The 14,399-nt window shown below is 53.5% G+C and overlaps 1 long non-coding RNA gene across 1 annotated transcript; it reads left to right on the forward strand.

Moving 5' to 3' along the window:
• LOC129514159 (uncharacterized) lies at positions 1–2,492 on the forward strand. The gene is made up of 3 exons (XR_008665353.1): positions 1–192; positions 1,320–1,451; positions 2,162–2,492. It is a non-coding gene; the product is annotated as an uncharacterized LOC129514159 (long non-coding RNA).
• Positions 2,493–14,399: the final 11,907 nt, after the last annotated feature.

Consider the following 14,399-nt stretch of genomic DNA (forward strand, 5'->3'; position numbering starts at 1 on the left):
GCGTCCTGACTCCCCAGCTGCTCCGCTCACCCTGCTTCTCCCACCCCTACCCCCCCAGCCCAGGAAGGGGGCCCCTCACAGCCGGATGGAAAATGTTGCAGGTGACAGGGACCGACCTTCAGAGACTTGGTCAGCTCCTCCTTTGTGGTGCCTGTTCAAGAGGCTCAGAACCTGACGTGCCAAATACCCAAGGTATTCTAAGGTTTCAAAACCTCGCGTCACGCGTTTCCCAACGGTTCTCCTCCGGTGTCCCCGAGCCACAGCCACGCAGCACCTCCCGTCCTGTTTCATGAGTGGCCGCCGTCTGTCGCCCTGTGGGGTCGGGTCTCCGGATCTGTGTGGACGGTGGCCCCCAGGAATCCCCTCCGTGGGGCCTGCGCCCTGTAAACAGAAACAATCCTCAGTCGTGAGGTTTTCTCCCTTGGGTGGGCGGACTGGCCTCTAAAGCAGCCCAGATCCTCGGCCCGACACTATGAACGAGGTGATGCCCGCATGGTGTGTGCAGAGCCTGCATCTGGGAGCAGGTGCTGGGCCTGAGCGGCGAGTGGCTGGCGTTCGTGGCCATGTCATCTGCTACTGGTCGTATTGCCTCTGGCGAGCGCCCGGCTCACCTGGGTGGGAGGCACGAGGACACCCCAAAGGCCCCAGGACCTGAGACCTGCTCTGGGCCTTTGCCCGGGACAGCCGGAGGCCCCGGAACCCGCTCTCTGCTCCGTGCACGCGGCTGTGGCTCTGTTCCCTCGTTAGCCGCCAGCTCCACCTTCACCTCCCTCACCTTCCTCGGCGTCCCGCCCGCTGCCCCTTCTCACCGCCCCACGGGGGGCACCGCCGGCCGCCTGCACCGGCTCCATCTCTTCTAACCACTAGGTCTGGGGTGAGGAGAGCCCGTGAGCCCGGGCCCACGGAGAGGAAGAGCTCCAGCCACTGGGGTCATCCCTGGAACCGGGAAGCTAACCTTCAACCCGCCTAAACGAGAGGCAGGGAGGCGGAAGGGGTTGGGAACATAGGTTTGGACTCAGACCTGGGTCAGATCTTGGCTCTCCCGTTCATGGTCTCCGTCACCTTGGGCAAGTTGCTTACCTTCTCGAAGCCTCAGGGTTCCTGTCTGTGAAATGGGATCATCCTAGGGCCTACTTCCCTGGGTTGTTATGAGGATCGAATGAGCAAGTGCTTAGCAGTGAGACTGTCCCAACAAATGGCAGCCACCTAATTACCTAGCTCTCTATTTGTTCACCCACGGAGGCGGGTGTTTTTCGGGTGAAGTATGGGTGCCTTCGCCTGGCTGGAAGTCCCTTGTTCTGAATGCCCTAAAATTCCAGGGTCAGCTTTCAGAAGTCTCCCTCTGCTGAGCCACGCTCCCCACTCTGACTCTAGACTATCTGAGAGACAGACACGTGCGCACACACCTTAGCTCTCTCCAGCTCTGGCTGACTTTCTGAGCACCGTTATAGGTGAGTGGTTCCCCAACCACACCCCAGTTCACCGGCTGGATTGGTCTGAGTGTGGGCAGACTAGTAAGATGAAGGGCATGGGGTCAGTCCTTCATCCCAGCACAAGGAGACATCTGTTCTCTGCCACGGCCGGCGCTCCGACCGCCGGCTGGCCATCCCAAGTGTGTGACCTTGGGTTGGGCCAGAGGTTGGGGGTAGGGCCACCCTATCTTTCCCAGGAGGAGAAAAATGCAGAGCACATGTCCCAAGAGTCAAAGGGGCCCCATTCCATGATGTGTAGCAAGCTCAGGAGTCATCCCCGGTTCCTCTTGGCTTGTGTGCACCCCCTCCTATCCATTGGCAAGGCATCCCCGCTGTCCTTCTCTGCTCCCCACTGTTACCTCCTTAATCCAAACCAGCATCGTCTTGTACAGCAATCCCCACTGGCCTTCCCAGCCCCTGCCCACACTCCCAATACTCAAGAAAGCTAAAGTGATCTTGGAAAACATACGTCAAATCACCTCACCCCCCTGCTTAGACAGCTCCAATGGCTTTCTGTGTGTGGTGAACGGATTTCGAAGATGATCTCCCTGCCAGTTACCCCGCCCTTGGTACTTTTTGTGTGGGGGCAAGGCCTGTGATCTATTCTAATGAATACAATACGGCCGAGGCGATTGATGCCATTTCTAAGATTAGGTTACAAGAGATGGTAACTTCTGTCTTGCTGTCAGGCTCCCTCTGTTCCCTCTGTGGCGTGTGCGCTTTGACGAAGCGAAGCGAGCTGCTGCATCGGAGTGGCCGGCACGGCAAGGATGTGAGGATGGCCTCAGATCAGTAGCCTGTGAGGAACTGAACCTTACCAACAACAACGTGAGCTTCAGGCCCCCACATGAACCCAGAGATAAACTGTGAGATGAAGGGATCCCTGGGTGGTGCAGCGGTTTAGCGACTGCCTTTGGCCCAGGGCGCGATCCTGGAGACCCGGGATCGAATCCCACGTCGGGCTCCCGGTGCATGGAGCCTGCTTCTCCCTCTGCCTGTGTCTCTGCCTCTCTCTCTCTGTGTGTGACTATCATAAATAAATTAAAAAATTTAAAAAAAAAACTGTGAGATGAAACTGTGAGACAAGAAAATGTGTTCTGTTTTAAACCACTACATTTGGGGATAACTTGTTACACAGCAATAGCTAGCTAATACACTGCAGCACTTGGAGTAAAACCCTAGCGGACCCTGTGTAGTCTGGCCCCACATGCCTCTCCCACCCCATTTGGGACCACCCTCCCTTTGGCTCACCACCCTCCAGCCACTCTGGACCTTTGTACCTCTAATTCTTCATGTTCATGTCCATCCCTGGACATTCGGTGCACTCTGGCTGGAACACTCCCCAGAGCTCTTAGTGTGTTGGTGCCATGTGGTCATCAGGTTTTCTTTTTCATGTTTTTTTTTTTTTTTTTTTTTAGAGAGAGAGTGGGAGAGAGAAAGCTTGCACGCACACACCTGAGCAGGGTTTGGGGAGGGCCAGGGGAGAAGGAGAGAGAGCTCAAGCAGGCTCCTTGTCCAGCAAGGAGCCGGACTCAGGGCTCAATCCCACGACCCTGAGATCACGACCTGAGCCGAATCAAGAGTCGGATACTTAATCGCCCAAGCTCCCCCCAGGTACCCCGGTCATCAGGGTTACTCAGCCCAACTACCGCTTCCTTAGACTGGCCTTCACTGGCCTCCCTCTGTCCTCAGTTACTCTCTTCCAAGCATTTATTACGCCCTGACATTACCTAGCTTGCTTGTTAGTTAGTTAGTTGTTTATTCATTCTAAGTTCTGCCACTAAACGGAACTACTGTGAGGCCAGGATGTTGACCCAGTTCCTAGCATCGGCCTCAGAATGTAGTAGGCACTCAAGGAATGCTTCATTAAGTTAATTGCTACCTGCAAGAGATGCTTCTCAACTAACCTACCGGTTTCTCGGTAGCTTCCAGTGGCGTCTCACCTGGAGATGTCCACCCAGCTCTTCGGGGGGAGGAAGGGCCTTCTTCCCTCCAAAGCTGGCCTCAGCTCTGGCCTCATGGAGGGAAAGGCATCCTTGTGTGGGGCACAGAGTGCTCCAGCGACACCCTGAAAGTAGCCTGGGAGTTTGGGACTCCTCCAAACACATTCCTGGTTCCTCTCCACTCCATCGAAAGCATGCAGGACCCCACAGATGGCTTTATCATCCACCTTCAATCCTTCACAATGCCCTCTCTCTGCCTTGGCTCTCACCAGCTTCCAAGTTTGGCTCAAAGAAACTTGGCCTCCTCCGGGGAGTCCTTCCAGAATCGCCCTGGATAATTCCCCTCGTTCTCCGTCCTGGAAGAACAGGTGCCGTGCCGTGGATGGGGCTACAAGACGGAGCAGGAACAGCTCTGTGCTTAAGGAGCCCATGGTTGAAGAGGCAGCTATGGGAAAAGGTAACCACAGTGTGGTTAGAGCTCAGGAGGTACATGTCGGTCTGTAAAACTCCAAGCCACCGCGTTTTATTCAGCACCCTGAACGGGGGCAGTAATTTGGGTAGAGTCAGAGCTAAAAGCATCGGCCCCTGGGCCAGTCAGCCTGTGTTCAAATCCTTGTCCACCATTTCTAGGCTGTGTCTCTTCTGCAAGTAAAGTAGTCTCGCCACCCCTCAGCTGCTTCATCTGTAAGACGGGGACGCATGGTAGCCATCGGTCATTGAGAAGATTCGGTGAGGGATAGCGTACAGATGGGCACGTGGCACAACTTCTCACGAGCAGCGGTGTCCCGACACCGTCAACCATTGAACACTTCCTGCAACAAGCATCTGTTGCTCGCCTCACATTCACAAGGAAGGCACCCACCTGGGTCCCTGACAGGCAAAGATAGAGTAGAGGGCGTCCATCCTCAGACGACTCACCGTCTTCATCAAGAGACCGGGACACACGGCAGCAGCAGACAGTGCAAGGATGCACCGTGTACGATAACCACCGAGCAAATCTCCCGGGCTCACAGATGTCACAGGCATTTGGAGGAGTCAGGGATGCCTGGGCTGGCGTGAGTGGGGCAAGGTACGTCTTGACACTGTTGGCCATATTTTCCAATTCGGATCTGGGAGCACATGGCCACGTGGCTTCATGCTTCTGTACCCTGGCGCACAGCGTTCCCTCTGCCGGCCCACGTGGCACACTCCTGCTCACCCTTGAAGACACCGCGCATTTTTCCAGGTGGCCTTGACCTTCCCAGGTGCGGCCAAATACTTCCTCCTCTGCATCTCTTGCTCCCCGGGCTTCTATTCTTGTTCCCTGGGTGCAATGTGACATTTATTGATGACATGCTTGTCTCCCCTGCTGGAGGGTTAGTGAGCTCTGGTGTGAGAAAACAGGTCCTTGAGAGCAAGGACAGCAGACAAAGGTCCTTGTGAGCAAAGATCGCATCTGTTCCACCTTGAAATCTCGGAACCCAGCATAGGGTAGGGCCCTGCCTGGGGCACTGAACCCAGCTCAGTGTCTTTGCTGAATAAGTGAATGAGTGCACACATGGATAAATGAATGGTTCTGCCCTATGGAACGATCACTGGACCAAGTATTTGAAGTCTGAATTGCTTCCGGAAGCTCGAGAGGTACGAGCGTCTGTAATCATGCCACCAGACTATGGGTTCAACCCCACAAATCCTGCAGACTGCTCGGTGGCCCCCGTGGCTTCTGCTCCTTGCCCACACCCTCCCTCACAATAAGAAGCCCCGTGATCCCAAGCCCTCTCATTAACCATTTATAGGGCCGCAAAGCCCCTTATACCCGTGATCTCAGTTGACCCTTAAAGAATAGTCAGGTGGACAGGCCGTGGGTCATTGTGTCTGTTTTATAGAAATCAAGACTTAAATGGCTCAACTTTTCCAAACCAGAAACAAGCTTCCCGTGCTCCTTGTGCGGCTCCCGTGTCCTCGAGTGGGGTTCTATAATAATGAGAGACGAGCCCGTGGCTGCAGAGTGGAGGCCCTGATTGGATACAGGTCCTCAGAGCCTGGCATTTCAAGGTTTATTTTGGACCAGCCACACATCTCTGATTGCACGGCAGCATTTAAGCTGTCCTCGCTAGCCGCCCCTGCCCTCCCCCACCCCAGCTCCCAGCCCTGCGTGGGCCCCGGGCACCTCCTCGTGCATGCCTGCGGGCACTTCCTCCTTCCAGGTGTGTCTTTCTGAGAGGGCAGATGGGAGCAAATAGTATAAAACCTCCAGAATTCTTTCTAGTAAATGCGGAGGCACACAGGAGGCTATTTTTATGTGAATTTGTATGTGATTTGCATAAATCTGCATATATTTCCCCAAGCCATCACACTGAGCTCCTGAAGCAAACCATTAATGGGTGAATCCGCTTCATTCACGCCAGCCAATGGCAGGAGTAGATGCATCTGCTATCCTAGCTGCCCTGGCTGTATTTCCCCCCCTGAGATTTCTTCTAATTTAAGATGAAATCATTTTCAGTATTACCGAAGACCTCAAAGGATATAGGAAACATGACATTTATACAATAATAATAATTAATAATAATAAGTCTCTAAATCAGAGGGCTTGCTATATAGCAAGCATTGCTCTATCAGGTGTAATTATATTATCTTTTTTTGGCAAATATATATTTTTTTATCTTCTCAGTAATTCAAATGGTGAGTCCCATCACTATCCTTATTTTACAGATGAGAAAACTGAGGTTCACAGGGTTGGGGAAACATGACTTGTCACCGACTCAAACAGGGGCATCTGGCTTCATTTATTCATACAGCAAATTTTAGCTTAAGCACCTGCTATGAGCCAGGTATTATTCCAGACACTGGAAATACTGCAGCGAACAATAAAAATAGAAAGTCCAGCCGTCACAAAGCATTAGGGTGCCTTAGGTAGGGTGAGGTTGGGTTGCTGTAACAAAGAGACCCTAAATTTATTCAATCAAAGAACAAAGAAGTGAATTTCTCTCTCAACTGGTAATTCAAGGCCTGTTTCCCAGGTTGGTGGGCAGCCCTGCTCCACCTGGTCACTGGGGAGAACCCAGGTTCCTTCCAAGCTTTTGCTCTGCTGGGCACCTGGGACACTGTCTTCACCTGGTTGGGTGGGCGGGGCTGCCGCCCTGAGGTGTAGCGGCAGGAAGGTGGGAGGGAGCGCGGAGAGGCCACCCTCGGTGCTGAAGTCTGGGCCTCTGGGCAGAGGCAACAATCATTTCTGTTTCCTTTCTGGGAGTGTAACCTGGTCCTCTGGCCACATCCAACTCCAAGAGGGGCTGGGAACGGGGTCTGGCCGGGCCCCGGGAGGACAGGAGAATGGCTCTGGGTGGGCAGCCAGCAGCTTTGCCACAGCATGACGTTCGCCAAGCAAGTGACGCTATTGGATGGTATCACACAGTGATAAGAGCAATGAAGAAAGATGAAACAAGGGAAGGGCCTGGAAGGTGATGGGGACAGATTTGTCAACAGTCATGAGCTCTTAATCACGGTTCTGAACTGACCCCCCGCAACCACCCCCACGTTCACAGCGACGGCGCTACAGGCTCAGGAGACACCCAAGCACTTCCTGAACCAAATAAGGCCAAGTCAGGTCCAGCTGAGTAACCAGAGGCTCTGGCCAAGCCACAGTTTACTGGACTTGACCTTCAGAGAGGCTCTCATGCCTTTTTCCAAGGTATTTTATTTATAAGACATGTTATTCTCATTTTAAATTTCCTTGTGGTGGCTAGGACAAGTACTGTCATTCCCCTTTGACGATGGGGCATCTTGAAGCTGGAGAATGTTCGGTTCAGTTAAAAATAAACTGTAGGGGCCCCTGGATGGCTCAGCAGTTGAGCATCTGCCTTTGGTCCAGGGCATGACCCCAGGGTCCCGGATCGAGTCCCCCATCGGGTTCCCTCCCTCTGCCTGTGTCTCTGCCTCTCTCTCTGGGTCTCTCATAAATAAATAAAATCTTTAAAAATAAATAAATAAACTGCATCCAGCTCTTGTGTGCCAAGGAACTGGGATAGGAAGGCAATTGGGATGCGATTCCCCCAGATGCCATGACAGGTAGGTAGGGTGGTGAACAGACAGGTAAGCAAATAATTTGTAAAACATACACGCGATCAAAGTGCGCACACAATACAGTGGTGCAGAAGAGGAAGGGAGTGATGATTCTACGTGACCCCTACGAGAGGGGTCAGGGGAGGGATCACAGAAGAGGTGATGGGGGACCAAGTTTTTGAAGGAGGAGTAGGAGTTCTTCAAGCAGATGGGCAATCTGTTCCAGGTCAGACAAATACGTCCCAGAGAGAAGGACTGCGTACATAAAGGCGCAGGGACCTTGCAAAACTTCTAAAATCAATGCTAGAAAGTAACCCGGGCCTCCTGAATCCTCGTCCACGCTAGTACTTGACCTTCGTTTGCAGCTGTTCCAGGGTCTGGTGGCCCAATGCCTGGGTGTTGTGTAAGTGTTGGAAAAGCTCTGATCACAGAGCTACCAGCCGTGCACTCGTCCAGGAACACTGCCCGAGCGCCTTCTAGATGGACTTGGTCACCGGGGATCCACCGACATCCCTGGGCTGGCCTGATCCCCAGCGTGGGAGGGTGACCCGAGAGGGGATGACGGGCTACACCAGGGAGGCCGCTGCATATTTCGAGGTCACGAGTCTGGACTTTGTTCTGAGCTCTTGCAAGGGTTGTGGTGACAAAAGACGTAACCGGGTGTGCCTTTCAGAGACATGACTGTGGGGACAGTGTGGGGCTTGAGTTGGAGGGAGGCAAGACTGGAGCGCCGCTCCGGGAACACAGACGGGTCTCCCACGGGGCTGTTGGGGCCAGAGGGACTTTGTGCTCCGTCAGGGCCACAGTGGCCACGGGCCTGCCCTGCCGCACGCCTCCCCTCCGTGCTAGCAGGACCGCCAGGCCCCGCGCTGCGGTCCAGGCCGGAGGGGAAGGCGGGGAGACTGTGAGCACCCAGCTACGCCTCCAGACGGTGCGGGGACTTTGCCAGCCCTCCGGTCCCAGCTCTGTCACCTGCTAGTCACGGGGACTTCACTCAAGTGATTTCAACAGTCTGGGCCTCGTCCTCCTCCTCCGTAACACGGGAGCCGTAGTACCTCCGAGGGTTTATGGGGCTGAGAAAAAATACTACAAGCTTAGAGCAGCACTTGGTGGGCAGGAGCCCTGGTGTTAAAATCATTCTTCGCCACTGTCATTGTTCCGTCCCCGGCTGCTGCTGCGGCTCCCGAGCCACTGACGCCGGGTCCTGGCGCGCCCTCGTCGTGCTCCTTGTGTCCTTACCCCTTCCTCACCTGACCACAGTCGTGCTCTGGGAGACTGCGCCTTGCCGTCCCGGCGGTGGTAAGACATCTCTGCTGGCCGCTACCTGTCGCCAGTCCTTGCCGCCACCTGAACCTCAGCATCCTGCGCCCGTCACCTTCCAAAGAGAGAGCTGATCTTTGCCTGAAGCCGTCTGAGGACCAGAGATGTGCACGAAGATGTTCATCGTGTTATTTATAATGGAAAAAAAAAAAGGCAAAGAAATAACCGGAAATACTCCCTTAGTCCATTCCAACTGCTAGGACAAAATGCCCACGTCCTACAAACAACAGAAATTTAGCCCCCTCCCCCCCACCCCGTTCTGGAGGCTGGAAGTCAGCGATCGGTTCGTGCCTGCTTCCCGGCTCACACGCGGCCGTGTTTTGGCCGCGTCCCCCCATGCGGGGGGGCTTCGGAGCCCTGAGGGGCCTCTTTGCTGAGGGCACCGGTCCCATTTGCCAGGACGCCGCCCTCACGACCTAACCCCCTCCCAAAGGCCCCACCGCCTAACCCCATCCTCTCGGGGGTCAGGCCCCCACTTGTCACCTGCTGTGGGGACCCAGGCACACAGACCCCAGCAGACATCCCGCTGCGCGTCTCGCACAACATCCCCGTAGGGACGCGCTGCGTGGCCTCTTGAGGTCTTGCCTCAGAAGACCCCCCAGGGGCGAGGAAATACCGCGTGGGAGTGGCCGGTTACAAAGCCTCACGTGCGGCGTGGGCCCCACTTCGTTTTACGGATACGCACCCGGAGAAGAAGAATGAAATACTAAGGGAGCTTCTCTAAGTGGCGTCTTATAACCCAGAAAAAGACACTGAGAGCAAAATGGAAACTTCTGGGGGGTTACATTCGTCTTTTGAGTAAGTCCAGACACTTGCAGGGCCCAGCTGTGACCTCAGCCGAGTCCCTCCACCCTCGTGTCCAGCAGCCTCGCTCCTGCTCCTGAGCGCCCAGCCGGCGCTGCTCCCGGGACGCGATGGGCCCTCTGTCACCTGGGCCCCGGTCCCCACCCCCCCGGGGCCGCTCTGGCTCACCAAGCCACCGCTGTGGGCTCACCTGTCTGACTCCTGCACGAAGCCCGTAGGGAGAGACACCCTGACCCCTAACCGTCGGCCCCGGCCCATCGTGGGTGTTCGGGAAAGGCCACAGCTTTCCGCGCCCGATTACCAGCAAGGAGGCGCATCAAGAATCCCCGCGGTGTCCAGTTCGGAGCAGCGCCACCTGCAGCCTCCGGCAGCTCAGGGGCCCGGTCAGCCCCGAAGGCCCTTCCCGAGGAGCAGGAGGGGTGCCCTCCTCCAGGCCAGGCGCCCCCCGAAAGCCACCTCCTCCCGAGGCTGCTGCGCTCCAGGACACCCTCCGCCCCAGTGTCGCCCTCGTCGCTGCCCCAGACCCCAGGCCACTGCCTTTCCTGCCTTCCCTGTCCCGCGTCCTGCCGTCTCCACTCCGCGCCCCGGTTTGGCCTCTGGGGAGCTGAGAAGAGCCAGCCCCCCAGGAGCGAAGAGATGCCGCGGAGGCCACAGAGCGGTTCCCGGGCTCATGGCTCCTGGCGCTGGGAAGGGGCCTGTCCCCTCGAGCTCCGCCTCGCTGGGGTGCACCGTATTCCAAGTGATGGGTTAAACCAGATCCAGGGGCGCCGGGGGCTCAGCGGTGGAGCGTCGGCTCTGGGCTCAGGGTGTGACCCCGGGGTCCCGGGTTCGAGTCCTGCATCGGGGTCCCAGGATGGAGCCTGCTTCTCCCTCTGCCTGGGTGTCTGCCTCTCTCTCTGGATCTCTCATGAAAAAAATACATAAAATCCTTAAAAAAGAAAGAAAGAAGGCGGCACGCTCATCTGCCCGTTGCCAGTTTCCGTCGTAGGACGTCCATGTGCACTCAGACTTCAGCCACCTTTCCTGAGTCAGCTTTTTTTTTTTTTTATTTTTTAATTTACTTATGATAGTCACAGAGAGAGAGAGAGAGAGAGGCAGAGACACAGGCAGAGGGAGAAGCAGGCTCCATGCACCGGGAGCCCGATGTGGGATTCGATCCCGGGTCTCCAGGATCGCGCCCTGGGCCAAAGGCAGGCGCCAAACCGCTGCGCCACCCAAGGATCCCTGAGTCAGCTTTCTTAGTAAGAAAGAGAATGTTCCAGTCCTCCGTCCACTGGCGGTTCTCTTATGCTCAGCTGATTCGGACCAGGTCGGGGTCGGGAAGGCAGTTTTCCGGCGCCGCAGAGCCCAGTGCCTCCCTGCTCAGCCTCCTCCCTTGTCTGCGCGTCTGCACCTGCATCAGCACACCTGCGTCTGGCACCTGCATCCGGCACCTGCATCAGCACACCTGCATCCGGCACCTGCACCAGCACACCTGCATCCGGCACCTGCATCTGGCACCTGCACCAGCACACCTGCATCTCCACGCGCGCTCCCCTGAGCCTCACAGGTGACCGTCCTAACCATCACCCCACAAAGCAGCCCTCTCCCTCTCCAGCGTCAGTAATAGTTAGGAAATCCCTGCTGTTATTTCCCTCCCACGTTGATCAGTTGGCTCCTGCTCGTTTTCCAGCGAGTTCCAACCGACCTCCTGGAGTCGTGTGACGCTGGCCCTCGGTCTCTCCCTCGGAGCCCCGGCTCGCTCGCCTCAAGCTCCGTATTCCAGAAACGTTGTCTCCTCAAGTTGGCTGCAAGGATCCGATGGGATGATATCTCTGAAGCTCCCCGTAAACCCTGCGCCCCTTGCAAACGTGAGGTGCTGTTTCTCCCACGCCCCTGAAGCCCATGACACATCCATCCTTCACTCGACTATGAGAGAGCAGAAAAGTTAGACATAACCTGTTTCCCACCGAGAATGTTCTCTTTCTCAGATGTCAGGATAAATCAGGTGAGTCCCAGGTTTTTGGGGTTTGTGGAAAGTGCACTTTATCCTGGCGCTTTTGTGCAAATCCTACCAGATTACTCACCCAGAAGAGGTGTATTTCCTGGCAAGCCTGCGAGGAACTCGTGGGTTATCTGTGGGCCCAGAGGTTTTGTTCCGAATTTTCTGCAACATACTCTAAACAAGGGACATTTTGTTCGTTCACTCAAACATCAAACATCCTGGGTCCCCGGCTGGACTCTAGGGGCACAAGAAGATCTGAAGACGATGCTGCAGACTGGTCTCTGAGTGGGGAAAATGAATTCATTTCCAGCAGCAGATGGAAATAAATGACACCAGTTCTGAGCAGGACACTCCTTCATCCTACTTTTCCCGTGAACTGTCAGTCCCCCTTCCCTTCAGTGCTGCCAGAATTACGTTTCTGGGTCTTGATGATAATTTGTGGCAGCTCGAGTGGTCACACTCGGGGGGAATCTTCGGAGCAGTTTACCCATTTGAGTCAGGCCCCATCCATCTAGAAACGTGCTACGGCCAGGGATGTGCTGATGGATGCCAATCCCCTGGCTTCTCCAGAAAACACATGCCAATATCTGGGCACATCGATAAGCAAAAATTTTGCCGATAAAAAGGGTGTACGGTGCACAATTCATAAATAACAAATAACAAATCTTATTGTAAATTCCATACAGCCAACCGCTTCTTACAAAACATTTTCACTGATTTTTGTAGAACTCCTGATCTGTAGCAAACCTATGGTTGCACTTCAGTCATGTTGGCAAAACACCTGCTTGATGTGACTCGGCAAAGAAGTTGCTTAGATTTTTGATGATGGACTGGAGTTCCCACATAGTGACTATTGACTGGGACGCCTGGGGGGCTCAGGGGTGGAGCGTCTGCCTCCAGCTCTGGTCGTGATGTCGGGGTCCCGGGATCGAGTCCCGCGTTGGGCTCCCTGCATGGAGCCTGCTTCTCCCTCTGCCTGTGTCTCTGCCTCTCTCTCTCTCTCTGTCTCTCATGAATAAATACATAAAATCCTTAAAAAAATTACTATTGACTGATCTCTTTATTTGCATTAGTGAGTAAAATAAAACCATGCATACACATTGAAACTTCATTTAATGATGTGAGCAACTTCTCTTCTGAATCAGTGTTCAAATACTAGAATATTTCCTCAATTCTTTGTTTGTCTCAATGTAATAGTCATGGACAGAACATGCTTTCCAGTTTATCAGTCGATTGATTGATTGATTGATTGATTGATTGGGGCAGGGAGGGGCAGAGGGAGAGGGAGAGAGTCTTAAGCAGGCTCCATGCCTCGTGCAGAGCCCAATGCAGGGCTCAATCTCACAACCCTGAGATCATGACCTGAGCAGAAATCAAGAGTCAGACACTTAAAAGACTGAGCCACCCAGACGTCCCTATCGTTGTATTTATTATAACAAAGTAATGCATTATTAACTATTTTATTAGCATTAATGTTTTTCTATCACTTTTTAAAAAAAGATTGATTTAAAAGAGAATGCAGGTGGGGGGCATGGGGCAGAGGGAGAAGGAGGGAGAGAATCTCAAGCAGACTCCCCGGGGAACGCAGAGCCCACCACCGGGCTTAGGTCCCAGGACCCTGAGATCATGACCTGAGCTGAAACCAAGAGCTGGATGCTTAACCCGCTGAGCCACCCAGGCGCCCCTGTTGTTCGCATCACTTTTAAAAGTCTATACAGCAAAAACAAAAACAAAAACAAAAAAAAAATAAAAGTCTATACAGTTTAAAAAGAACAGATTAAGTCCTGATTTGTAGTGTTTCCCAATTTCCGTGGTGGAAATACTCACATTGTGGCTGATGCCAAGTTACCAACGTGTTGTCACTGGGCATGGAATTGAGAAGAAACGTGCAAGAGCACAACATTCAGTAGAATTTCTACTGTGCAGATGCAGTAGATGTAAATAACCTCAAGGGCACAGATAATAGTAAGACTTAGTGGAGTAATTAGGAAATAATGAGTTTTAAGTATTTATTACCTTTTCTGTCTCTTTCCTTTTTATATATTTTTATTTATTATTATTTTTGGCGAGGATAGAGAGAGAGGGTGTGCATGATGGAAGAAGGGGGGTAGGGGCAGAGGGAAAGAATCTCAAGCAGGCTCCCCACTGAGCGTGGAGCCTGACTTGGGGTTGGATCTCCTGACCTTGACATCATGACCTGAGCAGAAATCAAGAGTCGGACACTCAACGGACTGGGCCACGCAGGTACTGCTTTTTTTTTTTTTTCTAACCACTTTAACCTTTTTAATGTTTACATGTCAATAGCATTAAGTGCACTCACAGTGTTATCCAACTGGCACTACTTTTCAGTTCCAGAACTTTCTCGTGGCCCCAGGTGGGAACTTCATACCCCGTAAGCAGCCATTTGCCACCCCCTCCACCAGGCTGCTTTCTGTCTGTGCATTTGCTGACTCTGGGCACCATTTAAATGTCCGGTTTCTTTCCCTCAGGATGATGTTTTCAAAGTTCATCCATTTGTAGCTCGGATCAGTAGTTCATTCCTTTTCTTGGCTGGTGAATATTCCATCGTTCAGAGAGACCACGGCCCATTTAGCCCTTCATCCACTGATGGACGTTTAGGGTGTTGCCACCTTTTAGCTACTATGAATAGCATTGCTATGAACATTTGTGATTACCTTCATTTTCAATATAATTTACTTAATTGTAAGTTTATATAATTCCATTTTTAATAATGGTTGTGTTGGAGCATCTGGTAGAGCATGCAACTCTTCATCTCAGGGTTGTGAGCTCAAGTCCCATTTGGGTGTGGAGTCTACTTAAAATAATGCTGATGATAAT

The sequence above is a fragment of the Nyctereutes procyonoides genome, unplaced genomic scaffold (assembly GCF_905146905.1).
Source record: "Nyctereutes procyonoides isolate TBG_1078 unplaced genomic scaffold, NYPRO_anot_genome, whole genome shotgun sequence".
Lineage (NCBI taxonomy): Eukaryota > Metazoa > Chordata > Mammalia > Carnivora > Canidae > Nyctereutes > Nyctereutes procyonoides.